The sequence below is a fragment of the Erythrolamprus reginae genome, chromosome 1 (assembly GCF_031021105.1).
Source record: "Erythrolamprus reginae isolate rEryReg1 chromosome 1, rEryReg1.hap1, whole genome shotgun sequence".
Classification (NCBI taxonomy): domain Eukaryota; kingdom Metazoa; phylum Chordata; class Lepidosauria; order Squamata; family Dipsadidae; genus Erythrolamprus; species Erythrolamprus reginae.
In genome coordinates, this window is record NC_091950.1 from 66,101,635 (window position 1) to 66,114,155 (window position 12,521).

The window sequence follows — 12,521 nt, forward strand, 5'->3', positions numbered from 1 at the left end:
AAAAATATGTGGACGCAAGCCCCACTCCTCAAAACCTGGTGCTTAACAGCTGTTCAGTTTCTGCTGGGACCTTCTGTTTTACAAGCCTCCGTGAGCTTTCTTGGTATGGGCAAGGTCACCACTAGGACTCTCAAAACAAGCCGTAGGCTTTCATCATGAAAAAGCTCAACCACCTGTAGTATGGCTTAAGGAGGACAAAAAGAGCCTGCTTAATACATTTTAACTCCCTGTTCCTCTCCCTGAATAGCAGAGGTGCAAAAGGGGAAGTGGGGAAAAAATACACACAAGCACCCCAAAACGGAATGGAAAAAGGTACAGAGGGAGGTAGAAAAAGGAAAGTATAAAGCCAGAGCAGCTGGGCAGTTTGTCACAGTACAAGGAGTTCAACTCATTACAGGGAAACGGTTTTTATGCAGCTTGGATAATTGTCCTCGACACTGTCTCCAGCAGAGGAGAAGGGAGGGGGTGCAATCAGCAGCCAGCCAAAATAGGGGAGGTCTATCTATAGCTTTCCAGAGTTAAACCTGTATTCTACGGGAAAAGAAAGGCAAGATGGATGTATCTGAAAAAGAAGAAAAAGGCCATCTTAGCCTCAATTCTTTAATAAGCTTAATACCTCCTGTTACTAAGCAAAAATATATTCCCTGTAGCTCTACGATATATATATGAAGGTGAGGCTGCTGGGAACACATAGTACACACCCATATACATTTATGCTAATTTGTTTTCTTAAAATGCTGCCTCAAAAATATTTTGGATAGCCACTTACTAGGAAGCATCAAGAAAATCACAACCCACATCATTGCAAAGGTATAGTAAAGTACTACCAGCCAACAACTCGGTCTAATTAGAGGCAAGTGAATGCATGCATACTAGTCCCATAGGTTGAACAATAATGGTCAGCAATGTGTTTAGAAGAGGCACATAGATTTCTTAAATGCTGAGACAGAAGAAGAACCCGTAGAATACTTTAGAGATTATTTCAAAAGAGGGTATGTGGAAATGTTTTTGACCCCTGAAGGTCGCTGCATTTGCAAGTGGTGGCTGTGAAAATCAAATGTGTGCACAATTTACAAGCAGTGTGCCAATTGTGACCTGCTTCTGATTTCAGCCAAGATTATTCCCCCCACATTTTGATTACTGCAGTGCATTTCTCATGCACTCCTTGCAAACGGTGACACCTGGCATATTTAAATTGCAAGGGATAAGGGTCATATGTTGCCTATTATTGAAAGATCGACACTGGCTGTCCTTTGCTTACTGGCCACAGTTTAAAGTGCTTCTGTGGACTTTTGAAGTCTTAAATGGCTTAGAGCCCAATTATCTAAGGGATTGCTTTTACCACTATGAAGCTCTCTAATTCCTCAGATCAGCAGAGATTTTTTTTTCAACACATCTCTGCCAGATGGCCTACTTCTTGGATAGACAGGAGGGCTACAGAACAGTGATAGCAAATCTTATTTTGCTTGGGTGCCAAACAGTGTGCATACGGGTGACCATGGGTGGGCAGCAGGTAGGACGGGGTGTAACGTAGTTCCACCGGCGGAAATGAAGCTGCATGCACAGCTCCAGCTGATCGGCGGCAGTCACTTCCTAGATTACGCTCTCTTTTTTTCCCTGCTGCTGTGCGCTCCTTGCTTTTTTCCTCTTTCCTCCTTCCTGGCCTCAGATGAGCTTCCCTCTCTTCTGCCCGGCTCCCCTCCAGCCTCACAAGGCCACCTCCCAAGGCCAGGAGAGCCGCACCATGCCGAAGAAGTCTGGGCTGCGGTCTTTTTCCCCTCACGAAGCCCTCACTCTGCCCATAGCTGAGATGAAAATGCATCACGCGGCAATAACAGTTCACTTGAACGATGATGATCGTTCAAGCTACTCCCACCTGGTCACATGGCTGGCAAGCCACCCCGAGTCTACGGAGAGGGGCGGCATACAAATTTAATAAATAAATAAATAAATAAATAAGCCACTCCTGCCCAGTCACATGACCATCAAGCCACACTCACAAAATAAGCCACAACCACAGTGTGGAAGTAAAACTTTTGGCTGCCCATTACTGCATGTAACCACACCCATAATACAATTCCGTCCCCAATACATGTGCAGACAACCCCCCACACTGCCCCCATGCATGCGCACAGGGCTCACTGATGCCTCTGGTGCCTGTGAGTGACAAAAAATGGATTCCAGCTGATTTTCAGTCTTCTGGAAGGCAGGGGGAGGAGATCATTTTTGCCTGGGGAGAGTGAAAAATAGCCCAACGGCCCAACCGGAAATTTGGAAACGAACTTCCTGTTGGGTCCAGTTTTTGCCATCGATAGGCTCCAGAGGCTTTCCTAAAGCCTGGGGAAGGCAAAAGTGACCTCCCTTACCCTCCCAAAGGCTGAAAATCAGCTGGCCAGCATGCACACGTGTGCTGGAGCTGACATAGGGCAACACCTTGCATGTCCTCAGATATGGGTCCGCGTGTGATCAGTGGCATGTGTGTCATAGGTTCGCCATGACGGCTCTAAAATATCTCCCCAACAAAGTACAGTAAATTGAATTGAGGTCCAACATTTGCCAAATAAAATGCACAAAATACAGCAAAACAGTACCGAATGTCCTTGTTGAATATTACCATGAAGATTATTTCAAGGTTGTATGATTTTCTTTGGTATGGCTTACGCTACTTTCGGGAGGGTGGGGATGGGAAATCCTATTGCTCTTCAAAGACTGAACTAACCAGAACAAACTGAATAAAAATAAAAGAATGGCACTGTACAATTAAGCCTATTACAACACTGAAAGTATGGAGAAAGTAAACATATTAAAGAAGGCAACGGTAAGAAGATATTGAATAAGAAAAAGGTCCAAGTAAAATAGGCAATCAACAATAATTAATAACCAATAAAAAGTTAAAATGTTAAAGCCGTAAATAGTAACATCAAAATAATTTAAAATGCACTACAATTGAGTGAAAGGGAATAAGATGCACCTGGGAAGAAGATGGGACTTTATTTTGGTCTGTTAACCACCTGCAGAGTGAGGCACTCCCATTGGGACTCCAGTCAGTTGGCAGCCCCTTTTGAAGGCCAAAAGGGTGGGTGTGGATCTCACCTTGTTCCAAAGGGTAGAAAACACAGCAGAAAAGGCTCTTCTCCTGGACCATGGCTGCCTAAATTCCGTGACTAATAGGGTCCTCCATCCACCTGTTCTAAATATTGGAGGGGATCATCTCCTTTAATGGCCTGGCTCTCGCAGCAACCCATGCCTGTCACCACTTTTATGCATTGTCCCACCCTCAGTCTCCAGAGGTGATCTTCCTCCTCCCACCCTGATCTGTCAAGAGTAAAAAGCTCTGCTAATCCCCCTCCAGCCACTTTCATTTGCTACTTCAGACATGCTTTTTAAAAAAAATTATTTATTTTGTCCAATACACAATGAGGGTTTTAGTGGATATATATATATATTAGTTCAACTGCTAATTCTCTGCCTTACAAGGCAGAGGCTACCGGATCAAATCCCAGTAAGGAAGAGTGTGGCTAGCTGATGAGGCCAGAACAAGGCCGAAATGGGACCATCCTAGTCTCCCTTAATTTTAAAATTCCAGCTAAAAACATTTAACATATGTGTGTGTGTGTGTGTGTGTGTGTGTGTGTGTGTGTGTAGATTGTTCTGAGTTCGGGTTTTGCCCCGTGTAATATTTTGAGTGTCTATGCGACGTTTTGGTGAAATCACATTCACCATCATCAGGCTGAAGTTTCAAGCTTCGTGCTGCTGTAAATATGGATATTTACATATTTACATATTTACATATTTACAGCAGCACGAAGCTTAAAACTTCAGCCTGATGATGGTGAATGTGATTTCACCGAAACGTCGCATAGACACTCAAAATATTACACGGGGCAAAACCCGAACTCAGAACAATCTACATACATATACCCGTGAAAATCTACGAATATATATATGTATGTATGTGTATGTATGTGTGTATATATATATATATATATGTGTGTGTGTGTGTGTGTGTGTGTGTGTGTCACATGTTTAAGCTGAATTTGAAAATTAAGGGAGACTAGGATAGATCTATTTCGGCCTTATTTTGGCCTCATCAGCTAGCCATACCCACTGGGACTTGAACCTGCAACCTTTGCCTTGTAAGGCAGAGAATTATCCTCTAGGCTACAGTATCCAATCCCTTCAGCTCTGTACCAGGGAAGGGTTACATTTTGTGTCGAATCACCCTGGTATATTGAAGGAACATCACAGCTCCTTTTTTGCCTCTTGGCAAAATTAAAGAAAATTAAAGACAAGGAAGATACAGAGTAATAATAATAATTATTATTATTATTATTATTATTATTATTATTATTATTATTATTAATTAGATTTGTATGCCGCCCCTCTCCAAAGACTCGGGGCTGCTCACAACAATAATAAAAACAATGTTACAGTGGAACAAATCTAATATTAAAAGAGAAAAAGACATATAAAACCCTATCAAACAACATATACATACCAAGCATAAAATATAAAAGCCTGGGGAAGGTGTCTCAGTTCCCCCATGCCTGGCGATATACATGGGTCTTGAGTAATTTACGAAAGACAAGGAGGGTGGCGGCAGTTCTAATCTCCGGGGGGAGTTGATTCCAGAGGGACCGGGAGAAGGCCAACTCTGTGGGACTTTATCGGTCATTGGAATTCGTGCAGTAGCAGGCAGTTCCGGAGGTACTCTGGTCCAATGCCATATACGGATGCTATAGAATGTTATAACATTATAGAATGTTATAACATATGGGTGAAATTTTATGATTTGATAGAAAATGAATATTTATTTAGAGGATGCAGCATTAGATTAATAGTCTATACTTAGAATAAAGAATTGCATGTATAGATATGATATAAAAAACAAGAAGTTTAGAAGGGACACCGATAATTTAAAGTTGTATGGGAATATATTATCAGTCTGTTAAATACAAGATGCCACAGTGGCGCAGTGGTTAGAGGGCAGCACTGCAGGCTACTTCTGCTGATCACCAGCTGCCAGCAGTTTGGCAGATCCAATGTAATCAGGGTCAAGGTTGACTCAGCCTTCCATCCTTCCAAAGTGGGTAAAACTAAGCCCAGATTGTTGTGGGTGACATGGTGACTCTGTAAACTGCTTAGAGAGGGCGGCAAAGCATCGTGAAGCAGTATATAAATCTAAATGCTATTGCTATTGCTAAAGTGAATTAGGATTAGAATCACTCAGGGAAAGATTAAGCGGGAGAAAGAGGGAGTAGAAAGGGCAGGGAAAAGAGAAGAAGTGGAGGGAAATAGGATGGGGAAAGAAGGAGTAAGAAGGTAGAGGATGGAGAAGGAGGGGAGTGTAAAGGAAAGAATAAAAACAGACTGTCAAAAATATGTGACAAAATAGAATTGACTCATGATTGATTGGATAGAAATGTACAATTATGTATGTTATTGATATGTCTTAACGTGTATTTATTATTTATCAATTGGATTTTTATGCCGCCCCTCTCCCAAGGACTCAGGGTGGCTTTCAACATATAAAAAGAAATAATAAAATACAGTAGCTTAAATCCAATTAAATTAAAACTAAATAACTAGTCTAAACTCCCCAATGATGTTTAAAAACCAATCATACCTATTCAGACAACAATCATACATAACATTTGTTGGCCAGGGGGCTAAGATCTAATCGCCCCAAGCCTGGCAGCATAAATGAGTCTTAAGACTCTTGCGGAAGGTGAGGAGGGTGGGATCAGTATGAATCTCTGGGGGGGGGAGCTGGTTCCAGAGGGCTGGAGCCCCCACAGAGAAGGCCCTTCCCCGAGGCCCCACCTTATATATACATATGTATATATACATCAATGTATATGCATTGATGTATACAGTATAGGGAAACTGTGGAGAGAAAAAACCTTTACCCACAAAAAAAATACATGCTTGGGAGACAGATGAGGAAGGGAACCCCCACAGCACTTTAGCTTAAGGTGTCAGCACTTACATGGCTCTCACCTCTCCAGTCCCCCCAACTCGGACATGCACAGCATCCTCCCTCCTAAGCTGGTCCCTCTCATTGGCCTGTTGGAGGAAGGCCAATGATATTGATTACTTTATATTAATGTTTTTTAATTGACTTTTAATTTTAATATTAGATTTGTGTACTATTGTTATGTTGTGAGCCGCCCCAAGTCTTCAGAGAGGGGCGGCATACAAATCTAATAAATAATAATAATTATTATTATTATTATTATTATTATTATTATTATTATGTCAATACAACACAGCAAACAAGATCACTATGCTGGATTTCGTATTTCATCACCAGGACTGCGTGATGTGGCGGCGAATTATGTTTGCCGATCCCAGTAAAGCAGCCTTTTGCAATTGACAGATGGAGATTTTGTCAATTCCGATGGTTTTCAAATGTCTGCTGAGATCCTTTGGCACTGCGCCCAGCGTGCCAAGTACCACTGGGACCACTTTCACTGACTTATTCCAGAGTCGTTGCAGCTCGATTTTTAGATCTTTGTATTTCACTAATTTCTCTAGCTGCTTCTCCTCAATTCTGCTGTCCCCTAGGATTGCGATGTCGATGATCCATACTTTCTTTTTCTCCACAATCAGGTTGTTTGGTGTGTTATGCTTCAGAATTCGGTCAGTTCTTTGCCACTGGGAAGTGGTAGTTCCGGCACAATTTCCAGTGGATCATCTGTGCCACAGCATCATGTCTGTGCTTGTAGTCAGTCTGTGCAATCTTTTTGCAGCAGCTGAGTATTATTATTATTATTATTATTATTATTATTATTATTATTATTATTATTATCATCATCATCATTATTATTATTATTAAGGCCAACTTGTCTAGCCTCTCCATTTGACACTCACTCACTTTGGGTGGAGAACCCCAAGCATCCACTAATGGCCCAATAACCACCCTCAGGCTCCCAATCAAGGAGCATGCTTTCATCCAGTATTTCATTAGCCCAAATTTAGAATTAAAATATTGTGAGAACTGGCAATCATTTGCAGAGAAACAGTGAACAGTCACAAAGGGGTAAGAGGCAGGATTGCTTTAGATGGGGATCTTAAATAAATATGGGGAGTTTTGGGTGCAAAAGATATCAGTCTTTTGCAGCCAAAACAGCAGTTATAATGCTACTTAAATACCTATTCTTTTCAAAGAAAAGAAAAAAAACAAGACAGATTCATTCCTTCTGTTCCCACCTCAGGGAATATAATTCTGAATCTCTCTTCTCTTTATAGACTGAAACCTCATCATGTTTTCCTCCTGCCCGAAACTCAGTTTGTTGATCTGAATTCTAAATGGTGGAGGGGGGTGAATGAGGAATTACTCTCTCCACACAACATCTCCGCACAGGTTGATTCAGTGAGAGAGAATGAAATGCCTAGATTACTCTGCAAAATGCATTCCTTTCCATCCCAATCCAGTTGTACCAGCTCCACGCTTGGAAGGCCAGCCAGAATATAATTCAGCTGAGCAAGAACACTTACAGAAATATTTCTCTCCTTTTTCTCCATCACTATCATCGTAGCCCTGGCCTACAAAGATGTTACTTCACAGGCTGGAAATATTTCTTGCTTGGCAAGAAAAATAAGCCCCGTTAGATTTCCCCAGCATTAGTGAATACTATATACAACTGAGGGACAGGCTGAAAGGAGCAAATCTCAGAAGCTGAGCACACAATAGCTTATGGTCAAGAAATTCCAACTCTCTATGCAAATGGATAAAAAGCATTCACTTAGATCAGGAGTAGGCAAGTTGAAGCATACCAGATGGTGCTGAATTACTACTTCTAGCCAAGATGGTCAGTGATAAGGGATTTTAAGGGTTGTACCTCAGCAACATTGGGAATGCTGCCGATTGCTTGTCCTGATCTAGGCAAAACTTCCCTCTTGTCTGTATTGACTCTGAGTTTATTATTCTTCATCTGAGCAGGTCATATTGAGATAAACTGATTTTAACTTTCAGAGTCGCAAAACATTCTAAGAATGTCATGCCATCTTCTGTAAATAATATTTCAACAACCATCCACCTATTAGCAGAAGCTGTTTCATTAGCCCTTCATCACAGCCATCTAGGCAAAACAAGCCCAGAAATTTAAGTAAGTAAATTTAAGTTTAAAATTTAAGTTCATATATTCACAATCCCAACAACCAAGTGTCTAAGGTCAATGTGGCAAATATCACTTTACTGTGTCAGCCTATACAGTGGCAACTTTCTTCTGATCTAGCAGTTACAAACTAAAAATTCAGCAGCATAAAATATGCTGTTGCATTAGAATTTGAAGAATTGCTACAAGATGCACTTAGAATGAGCTTTTGTGCTATGATTCACAAGGGTATGTAAAATGTGGTGCAGATAGGTGGTCTTTATACACGAGAATAATCCTTTTCTTTTTTCCAAAGCGATTTAACATCAGATTTCCAACATGAACCCACACTGAAAATATCATGAAGATATTTGGGGATTCAATGGCCAAACGGGTATAACATTTCAAGAAGCAATTTTCATTAATGGCACAAATTATCCGGCAATTCTGTTATTAATTTTTTGTTCATTATAATTAAAAAAAAACCTTAAAATTGTCTTAAAATGTCTTCCAAAGAAAAGAGTAATTTGATAATATTTGTTCAAAATGATTTTGCATTAGTTTAGGCATGAGTAACCAAGGCTATGTAAGGATGTTTGTCTTTGTTTTACTATCATCTAGGTGGTTGGCAGCCTCTAACTTCCTATGCTTTAATTAAATTGCAAGAGAAGACATTATGAGGTTGGAAACTCCTCCCAGGAAGTTTTTTCAGATTCAATAGTGTGGGTGGCTACAAAAGCTTCAGAATGATTGAAGGATTTGTAACAGAAAACAGCAACATCAGTAGCATTTTCTGCTAACTCCATTAGTGAAGTCAAGAGCAATTCAGAATAAATACTTAAACACCAATAGAGTAAGCTAAGATAACATAAGCTTCTTTCGGAAAGGAAAGAAAACCTTGAACAAGCTGCAATAATATTGCTTTGTACTTTCAAGCAACAATCATCTAGCGTTTGAGCTAAATGTTTAAGGTCACTTTTTATGGGGAATATGTTTTTAAAGCAACAAATTGCCAACTCACAAAAAGCATTTGTCTCAGTCAGGTATACTGATGTTCTGAAGAATACTATTGTGATGTGATAAATGTTGCTAATTTCATTTGGAAAAAATTGATCAGCAATGACTTCATCTGAAGTTTCTTCATTGTTTTCGTTCATAATGAGTATCCCTCAAATTGTTAACAATCATATAGTTTGGCACGTTCTAATATGGTCAGACTTAATAGACAATAGTAATCAACCTTTTATTAACGCTTCCTGTTCCATAAAGCTGAAGATTATTTCTCTATCTGACACCTTAAAGTGATAGGTATATATTTATAGCCTTGTCCTCAATTGAATCTAGCCACAAAAAAGAAAAAAAGTTAAAGTAATATTTCCCAACATCATTCCAGATATATAAACTTTGTTGGGCTTTGTCATTGTTTATCTTGAAGGAAAGCCAGGTGACTAGTAGTAGCGATGAAGAATGGTAATATGGACAGTAAACGCCATGCCTGTATAGTTTCCTGCCAACTCAAACTTGAATGGATAGCACTTCTTCTTATTTGTAAAGGAAGGCCTTATGTTTATAGATGTTCCTCTCCCACCCACGACACTGATGGTTCAACGTAGCATAGTTGTAGAGATAGAGGCCATGTAGAGGTCATGTGCAGCAAGTCTTGGTGGATAATCAACTAAACATGAGCCAACAATGTGCAGGAGCAGCCAAAAAAGCCAATACAATCCTAAGCTGCATCAATAGGGGAATACACTCCAAGACCAGGGAAGTCTTAATACCACTCTACTACACCCTGGTCAGACCACACCTGGAGTACTGTGTTCAGTTCTGGTCACCACACTTCAAAAAAGACATTGAAACTCTGGAGAAGGTGCAGAAAAGAGCAACCAAAATGATCAGGGGTCTAGAAACCAAGACTTACGAAGAGAGACTGCAGGAACTGGGCATGGATAGCCTAGAGAAAAGGAGGGCCAGAGCAGACATGATAGCAGTCTACAGGTATACGAGGGGTCGCCACAGAGAGGAGGGGATCACTTTACTCTCCAGGGCACCGGAGGGTCGGACGAGGAACAATGGCTAGAAGCTGACCAAGGAGAGATTCAACTTGGAAATAAGGAAGAACTTCCTGACGGTCAGAACGATCAACCAGTGGAACAACCTACCAGCGGACGTTGTGAATTCCAATAGTCTAGACATTTTTAAGAGGAAATTGGAATGTCATTTGGCTAGGATGCTATAGGGTTTCTGATTAGGCAGGGTGGTTGGACTTGATGACCCGCATGATCCCTTCCAACTCTAACAATAAATAAATAAATAAATAAATAAATAAATAAATAAATACATACATACATACATACATACATACATACATACATACATACACAAACAAACAAACAAACAAACAAACTGCCTACCTCAAATGTCTGCTTGCCTTGAATAGTTATATGATCTCACTCAGTTCATGTCATCAGAATGATATTAGGACACTATCCCTGGCTGGTACATGATCTCGCCTAGTTTGTATCAACAAGATGTTCTTAAGGATTGGCGAGGAGAATTCACCAATAAAATGCTGTTGCTCTTTTTAAACTTTTGCTGCTTTTAACCCAGTTACTGTGGCCTAGAGGTGGAGCTCTTGCCTCACAATCGGGAGGTTGTGAGTTCTATCCTAGATAGAGGCATGTGTAGAGTCTCCTGCTTATGCAGGGGGTTGGACTAGATGACCTGCAAGGTCCCTTCCAATTCTGTTAATATGTATATGTATGCTTGGAAAATTGTGTTAAAGCAATAAGCACTGCATCTTGGCATCCTGCTATGACTGATCTCTACATCACAGAGTCACAGACTGGCATTGTTATTCTGTCATTATCCTGAACAAGATACTCTCTATTTGCATTGCAAGTGAATATTTTGTAAAATCATCATGCCTGGCACGAAGTACTGGACACTCTGCTGATCATCACCAGAAATAAATTTCTGATCATCACGGATGACCTTGTTAGTCTCTGGTTTGAAAAGCTGGCTATGAAGGGCAGGCTTCACAAAAGAATTACCGCATACTTGGGTGCATTTGGTGTTTTTGAACTTATGTAACCCCGTCACTACAGCAATTTTTTAGCTTTACCTACAATGGCAACAGAGAACATCCTCCCCCCCCCCTTGCTGTCTTTCCTCACAACACTCTTATCATAGGCTTTCAAATATTCTGACCTCCAACAAAACTTAGAGCCAACTTTATAGGGAAATATGTATCTTGCCTTCAAATCCCATTATCTTTATTGCTGTCCTTGTCCCAGAAAGGCATAAAAGGTTGGAACATTTGACCTCAGCTGCTCACCAAAGAGAAATCTGTCTGTCATTATAAAAACTGACAACTGGTTCAAGCTCGACTAAAATTAATGGGGCTGAAAGGTTAGAGAGTACAACACTAGATTATTTGCACCATTTTTTTCCAATTAAGGGCAAACCATAATTGAACAAACGCCATGAACAAATGAAAGAAGATTTCCAAAAGGTGGGATTCCATGGCTACATATTAGAAAGGCAGTGCCTAATGCAGATTGTCAAATTTAGCAAAGAATAACACTGAAAGCTGTACAAGTGCATATTGCTAAATCAAACTGAACATTTTAGTCAGTTGAATGTTGACTGCAGGATTTGACTCAAGGCAGTGAAAAATAGTTGTAAATGTGATATGCTGACACAAATCAACCGTAGCCAAATAAATAAATAAACACATTTTGAAAAAGCAAAAAAAAATATTAAATATAACGCTGAGATGACCGTTTTAAAGCCGAAGAGTGAAAAATGGACACCAAGCAAAGGCAGTTTAATAAGAAACAGAATTCTGTCAATAATGCAAGCCGTTCAAGGGTTCTTTAGTATTTAGTCTAATACTTCATGTTTGCTCTAGTGCAGAGCTTTCAAACTTGTGGCCCATGGGGCAGATGTGTCACACACTGGCTACTCCCACATCTGGTTTGGCAAAGGAGAAAAAGTTGTGATATGTCATGTCACAATGCTGTTGCTAAGCAAGTTTGACACCCCTGCTCTAATGCATAGATCCAGCTTCTACAGAAACAGCTGGTTGGAAATTATGCTATCCATGTCAGATCAGTTCTTGTTTCAAGGCATTATTTGATATTGTATCATTCTGTTTCTCAGCATTAAAGTACAGTGGAACCCCGACTTACGAGTTTAATTGGTTCCGGAAGGAGGCTCGCACGTCGAACAGCTCGTATTTCGAAACATTGTTTCCCATAGGAAACAATGTAAAAGTGATTAATGCGTGCAAGCCCGAGGGCTGAGGGGAAAAGACGTCGGCTGAAGCGGGGAAGTTCGCCAGGAGGCAGCAGAAAAGCCGCGCGTGTGTTTTAAAACATCGGAGCCGGCATGGGGAGGCTCTCAATCAACCCCCGAGTC

At 40.6% G+C, this 12,521-nt stretch overlaps 1 protein-coding gene across 3 annotated transcripts in view; it reads right to left on the bottom strand.

The window, feature by feature from the left end:
- ADCK1 (aarF domain containing kinase 1) overlaps positions 1-12,521 on the bottom strand; it is a 135,457-nt gene that overhangs the window by 70,630 nt on the left and 52,306 nt on the right. The window lies entirely within an intron of this gene.